This window comes from Vespula vulgaris, chromosome 22 (assembly GCF_905475345.1).
Source record: "Vespula vulgaris chromosome 22, iyVesVulg1.1, whole genome shotgun sequence".
NCBI classification, from domain to species: domain Eukaryota; kingdom Metazoa; phylum Arthropoda; class Insecta; order Hymenoptera; family Vespidae; genus Vespula; species Vespula vulgaris.
The window spans coordinates 6455-13737 of NC_066607.1; the positions used below are offsets into that span (position 1 = coordinate 6455).

At 58.6% G+C, this 7283-nt stretch overlaps 1 long non-coding RNA gene across 6 annotated transcripts; it reads right to left on the reverse strand.

Moving 5' to 3' along the window:
- Nucleotides 1-5392: 5392 nt before the first annotated feature.
- LOC127071519 (uncharacterized) lies at nucleotides 5393-6897 on the reverse strand. Of its 6 annotated transcripts, none has more exons than XR_007785095.1 (4): nucleotides 6257-6897; nucleotides 5836-6206; nucleotides 5638-5773; nucleotides 5548-5600 (listed from the first exon to the last, which is right to left on the reverse strand). It is a non-coding gene; the product is annotated as an uncharacterized LOC127071519 (long non-coding RNA). The 6 variants fall into 6 exon arrangements; XR_007785093.1 differs by having other exon boundaries at nucleotides 5836-6132; nucleotides 6207-6897; XR_007785096.1 differs by having other exon boundaries at nucleotides 5836-6107; nucleotides 6145-6897.
- Between the last annotated feature and the right edge of the window lie 386 nt (nucleotides 6898-7283).

Here is a 7283-nt window from a genome sequence, read left to right on the forward strand (position 1 = left end):
ACCCAGACGCAACCCAGACGCAACCCAGACGCAACCCAGACGCAACCCAGACGCAACCCAGACGCAACCCAGACGCAACCCAGACGCAACCCAGACGCAACCCAGACGCAACCCAGACGCAACCCAGACGCAACCCAGACGCAACCCAGACGCAACCCAGACGCAACCCAGACGCAACCCAGACGCAACCCAGACGCAACCCAGACGCAACCCAGACGCAACCCAGACGCAACCCAGACGCAACCCAGACGCAACCCAGACGCAACCCAGACGCAACCCAGACGCAACCCAGACGCAACCCAGACGCAACCCAGACGCAACCCAGACGCAACCCAGACGCAACCCAGACGCAACCCAGACGCAACCCAGACGCAACCCAGACGCAACCCAGACGCAACCCAGACGCAACCCAGACGCAACCCAGACGCAACCCAGACGCAACCCAGACGCAACCCAGACGCAACCCAGACGCAACCCAGACGCAACCCAGACGCAACCCAGACGCAACCCAGACGCAACCCAGACGCAACCCAGACGCAACCCAGACGCAACCCAGACGCAACCCAGACGCAACCCAGACGCAACCCAGACGCAACCCAGACGCAACCCAGACGCAACCCAGACGCAACCCAGACGCAACCCAGACGCAACCCAGACGCAACCCAGACGCAACCCAGACGCAACCCAGACGCAACCCAGACGCAACCCAGACGCAACCCAGACGCAACCCAGACGCAACCCAGACGCAACCCAGACGCAACCCAGACGCAACCCAGACGCAACCCAGACGCAACCCAGACGCAACCCAGACGCAACCCAGACGCAACCCAGACGCAACCCAGACGCAACCCAGACGCAACCCAGACGCAACCCAGACGCAACCCAGACGCAACCCAGACGCAACCCAGACGCAACCCAGACGCAACCCAGACGCAACCCAGACGCAACCCAGACGCAACCCAGACGCAACCCAGACGCAACCCAGACGCAACCCAGACGCAACCCAGACGCAACCCAGACGCAACCCAGACGCAACCCAGACGCAACCCAGACGCAACCCAGACGCAACCCAGACGCAACCCAGACGCAACCCAGACGCAACCCAGACGCAACCCAGACGCAACCCAGACGCAACCCAGACGCAACCCAGACGCAACCCAGACGCAACCCAGACGCAACCCAGACGCAACCCAGACGCAACCCAGACGCAACCCAGACGCAACCCAGACGCAACCCAGACGCAACCCAGACGCAACCCAGACGCAACCCAGACGCAACCCAGACGCAACCCAGACGCAACCCAGACGCAACCCAGACGCAACCCAGACGCAACCCAGACGCAACCCAGACGCAACCCAGACGCAACCCAGACGCAACCCAGACGCAACCCAGACGCAACCCAGACGCAACCCAGACGCAACCCAGACGCAACCCAGACGCAACCCAGACGCAACCCAGACGCAACCCAGACGCAACCCAGACGCAACCCAGACGCAACCCAGACGCAACCCAGACGCAACCCAGACGCAACCCAGACGCAACCCAGACGCAACCCAGACGCAACCCAGACGCAACCCAGACGCAACCCAGACGCAACCCAGACGCAACCCAGACGCAACCCAGACGCAACCCAGACGCAACCCAGACGCAACCCAGACGCAACCCAGACGCAACCCAGACGCAACCCAGACGCAACCCAGACGCAACCCAGACGCAACCCAGACGCAACCCAGACGCAACCCAGACGCAACCCAGACGCAACCCAGACGCAACCCAGACGCAACCCAGACGCAACCCAGACGCAACCCAGACGCAACCCAGACGCAACCCAGACGCAACCCAGACGCAACCCAGACGCAACCCAGACGCAACCCAGACGCAACCCAGACGCAACCCAGACGCAACCCAGACGCAACCCAGACGCAACCCAGACGCAACCCAGACGCAACCCAGACGCAACCCAGACGCAACCCAGACGCAACCCAGACGCAACCCAGACGCAACCCAGACGCAACCCAGACGCAACCCAGACGCAACCCAGACGCAACCCAGACGCAACCCAGACGCAACCCAGACGCAACCCAGACGCAACCCAGACGCAACCCAGACGCAACCCAGACGCAACCCAGACGCAACCCAGACGCAACCCAGACGCAACCCAGACGCAACCCAGACGCAACCCAGACGCAACCCAGACGCAACCCAGACGCAACCCAGACGCAACCCAGACGCAACCCAGACGCAACCCAGACGCAACCCAGACGCAACCCAGACGCAACCCAGACGCAACCCAGACGCAACCCAGACGCAACCCAGACGCAACCCAGACGCAACCCAGACGCAACCCAGACGCAACCCAGACGCAACCCAGACGCAACCCAGACGCAACCCAGACGCAACCCAGACGCAACCCAGACGCAACCCAGACGCAACCCAGACGCAACCCAGACGCAACCCAGACGCAACCCAGACGCAACCCAGACGCAACCCAGACGCAACCCAGACGCAACCCAGACGCAACCCAGACGCAACCCAGACGCAACCCAGACGCAACCCAGACGCAACCCAGACGCAACCCAGACGCAACCCAGACGCAACCCAGACGCAACCCAGACGCAACCCAGACGCAACCCAGACGCAACCCAGACGCAACCCAGACGCAACCCAGACGCAACCCAGACGCAACCCAGACGCAACCCAGACGCAACCCAGACGCAACCCAGACGCAACCCAGACGCAACCCAGACGCAACCCAGACGCAACCCAGACGCAACCCAGACGCAACCCAGACGCAACCCAGACGCAACCCAGACGCAACCCAGACGCAACCCAGACGCAACCCAGACGCAACCCAGACGCAACCCAGACGCAACCCAGACGCAACCCAGACGCAACCCAGACGCAACCCAGACGCAACCCAGACGCAACCCAGACGCAACCCAGACGCAACCCAGACGCAACCCAGACGCAACCCAGACGCAACCCAGACGCAACCCAGACGCAACCCAGACGCAACCCAGACGCAACCCAGACGCAACCCAGACGCAACCCAGACGCAACCCAGACGCAACCCAGACGCAACCCAGACGCAACCCAGACGCAACCCAGACGCAACCCAGACGCAACCCAGACGCAACCCAGACGCAACCCAGACGCAACCCAGACGCAACCCAGACGCAACCCAGACGCAACCCAGACGCAACCCAGACGCAACCCAGACGCAACCCAGACGCAACCCAGACGCAACCCAGACGCAACCCAGACGCAACCCAGACGCAACCCAGACGCAACCCAGACGCAACCCAGACGCAACCCAGACGCAACCCAGACGCAACCCAGACGCAACCCAGACGCAACCCAGACGCAACCCAGACGCAACCCAGACGCAACCCAGACGCAACCCAGACGCAACCCAGACGCAACCCAGACGCAACCCAGACGCAACCCAGACGCAACCCAGACGCAACCCAGACGCAACCCAGACGCAACCCAGACGCAACCCAGACGCAACCCAGACGCAACCCAGACGCAACCCAGACGCAACCCAGACGCAACCCAGACGCAACCCAGACGCAACCCAGACGCAACCCAGACGCAACCCAGACGCAACCCAGACGCAACCCAGACGCAACCCAGACGCAACCCAGACGCAACCCAGACGCAACCCAGACGCAACCCAGACGCAACCCAGACGCAACCCAGACGCAACCCAGACGCAACCCAGACGCAACCCAGACGCAACCCAGACGCAACCCAGACGCAACCCAGACGCAACCCAGACGCAACCCAGACGCAACCCAGACGCAACCCAGACGCAACCCAGACGCAACCCAGACGCAACCCAGACGCAACCCAGACGCAACCCAGACGCAACCCAGACGCAACCCAGACGCAACCCAGACGCAACCCAGACGCAACCCAGACGCAACCCAGACGCAACCCAGACGCAACCCAGACGCAACCCAGACGCAACCCAGACGCAACCCAGACGCAACCCAGACGCAACCCAGACGCAACCCAGACGCAACCCAGACGCAACCCAGACGCAACCCAGACGCAACCCAGACGCAACCCAGACGCAACCCAGACGCAACCCAGACGCAACCCAGACGCAACCCAGACGCAACCCAGACGCAACCCAGACGCAACCCAGACGCAACCCAGACGCAACCCAGACGCAACCCAGACGCAACCCAGACGCAACCCAGACGCAACCCAGACGCAACCCAGACGCAACCCAGACGCAACCCAGACGCAACCCAGACGCAACCCAGACGCAACCCAGACGCAACCCAGACGCAACCCAGACGCAACCCAGACGCAACCCAGACGCAACCCAGACGCAACCCAGACGCAACCCAGACGCAACCCAGACGCAACCCAGACGCAACCCAGACGCAACCCAGACGCAACCCAGACGCAACCCAGACGCAACCCAGACGCAACCCAGACGCAACCCAGACGCAACCCAGACGCAACCCAGACGCAACCCAGACGCAACCCAGACGCAACCCAGACGCAACCCAGACGCAACCCAGACGCAACCCAGACGCAACCCAGACGCAACCCAGACGCAACCCAGACGCAACCCAGACGCAACCCAGACGCAACCCAGACGCAACCCAGACGCAACCCAGACGCAACCCAGACGCAACCCAGACGCAACCCAGACGCAACCCAGACGCAACCCAGACGCAACCCAGACGCAACCCAGACGCAACCCAGACGCAACCCAGACGCAACCCAGACGCAACCCAGACGCAACCCAGACGCAACCCAGACGCAACCCAGACGCAACCCAGACGCAACCCAGACGCAACCCAGACGCAACCCAGACGCAACCCAGACGCAACCCAGACGCAACCCAGACGCAACCCAGACGCAACCCAGACGCAACCCAGACGCAACCCAGACGCAACCCAGACGCAACCCAGACGCAACCCAGACGCAACCCAGACGCAACCCAGACGCAACCCAGACGCAACCCAGACGCAACCCAGACGCAACCCAGACGCAACCCAGACGCAACCCAGACGCAACCCAGACGCAACCCAGACGCAACCCAGACGCAACCCAGACGCAACCCAGACGCAACCCAGACGCAACCCAGACGCAACCCAGACGCAACCCAGACGCAACCCAGACGCAACCCAGACGCAACCCAGACGCAACCCAGACGCAACCCAGACGCAACCCAGACGCAACCCAGACGCAACCCAGACGCAACCCAGACGCAACCCAGACGCAACCCAGACGCAACCCAGACGCAACCCAGACGCAACCCAGACGCAACCCAGACGCAACCCAGACGCAACCCAGACGCAACCCAGACGCAACCCAGACGCAACCCAGACGCAACCCAGACGCAACCCAGACGCAACCCAGACGCAACCCAGACGCAACCCAGACGCAACCCAGACGCAACCCAGACGCAACCCAGACGCAACCCAGACGCAACCCAGACGCAACCCAGACGCAACCCAGACGCAACCCAGACGCAACCCAGACGCAACCTCGGACACAACCTTCAGACCCAACCTCGGACACAACCTTCAGACTCAACCTCGGATACAACCTCGGACACAACCTTCAGACACAACCTCGGACACAACCTTCAGACTCAACCTCGGATACAACCTCGGACACAACCTTCAGACACAACCTCGGACACAACCTCGGACACAACCTTCAGACACAACCTCGGACACAACCTTCAGACACAACCTCGGACACAACCTCGGACACAACCTTCAGACACAACCTCGGACACAACCTTCAGACACAACCTCGGACACAACCTCGGACACAACCTTCAGACACAATCTCGGACACAACCTTCAGACACAACCTCGGACACAACCTCGGACACAACCTTCAGACACAACCTCGGACACAACCTCGGACACAACCTCGGACACAACCTCGGACACAACCTTCAGACACAACCTCGGACACAACCTCGGACACAACCTTCAGACACAACCTCGGACACAACCTTGGACACAACCTTCAGACACAACCTCGGACACAACCTTCAGACACAACCTCGGACACAACCTTCAGACACAACCTCGGACACAACCTCGGACACAACCTTCAGACACAACCTCGGACACAACCTTCAGACACAACCTCGGACACAACCTCGGACACAACCTTCAGACACAACCTCGGACACAACCTTCAGACACAACCTCGGACACAACCTCGGACACAACCTTCAGACACAACCTCGGACACAACCTTCAGACACAACCTCGGACACAACCTCGGACACAACCTTCAGACACAACCTCGGACACAACCTTCGGACTAAACTTTTTACACAACTTCTACAGAATTTTCTCACAAGTTGTACGTATCTTTCACATAAGTCTCACACAACTTTTACACACATATTGGACTTCTTTCAAACAACGTTTTCTCAACTCTCATACAGTTCTTACACGTCTCTCTTACAATCTTTCCGCTTCTTATGACGCATAATTTAACATGAAACAGAAGAAAGTCTGGTAGAGTACTGGTCGCAAATCAGACGTAACGCAAGTGGAAGTCATTGCTTCTCAGTCGCTTCTCTTATACAATAAAGACACAGGCTTGACGTAACCTTTTTCTCTTTAAGCGATTATTCGAAGGTGTCGTATAAATGATCAATCACAAACATTCCTATTCTGATGTCTACTTATAGCTTCTCCTGTGTTTAATATTATATAATAAAATCAGACAAATATCATGCAAAAAATTAGACAAATATTATATATTAAAATAAAACAAATATTATACAATAAAATCGGCAAATAGTATACAATAAAGTCAGACAAATATTATACTGTAGAATCAGACTAACACTGATTTCTCGGAAATTACGGAGTCCCACTACCTGTTTCAGAAACCGGCCGATAGATGTACTCTACGCTCTCATTTTTACGTACACACGTTCACAGGCATATGGCGGTGTCCCTAGGATTATGCAAATATGTTGTCATTTTTCGATTCCAAGTAATATTAAGAAAAATAAGCTGGGCATTACAGATAAACAGGAAATTATGCGTGCTTGCTAGGAGATATGAAATACCTATTAATTACCTAAGAGAGAGGAACATAAGAAAAATAATTACTCTACGTCACTGGATGGATTCGACACCATTTGTGTGGAATTACGTTGATCCACTGTAAACCAACGTAATACGAACTACAATTTTTGCAAAATTTGCTAGGGTACATAGAGACGAGCTTTATGGAAATGCTGATGGTTCCGCCGATTTTTCGATAATAACGCATAC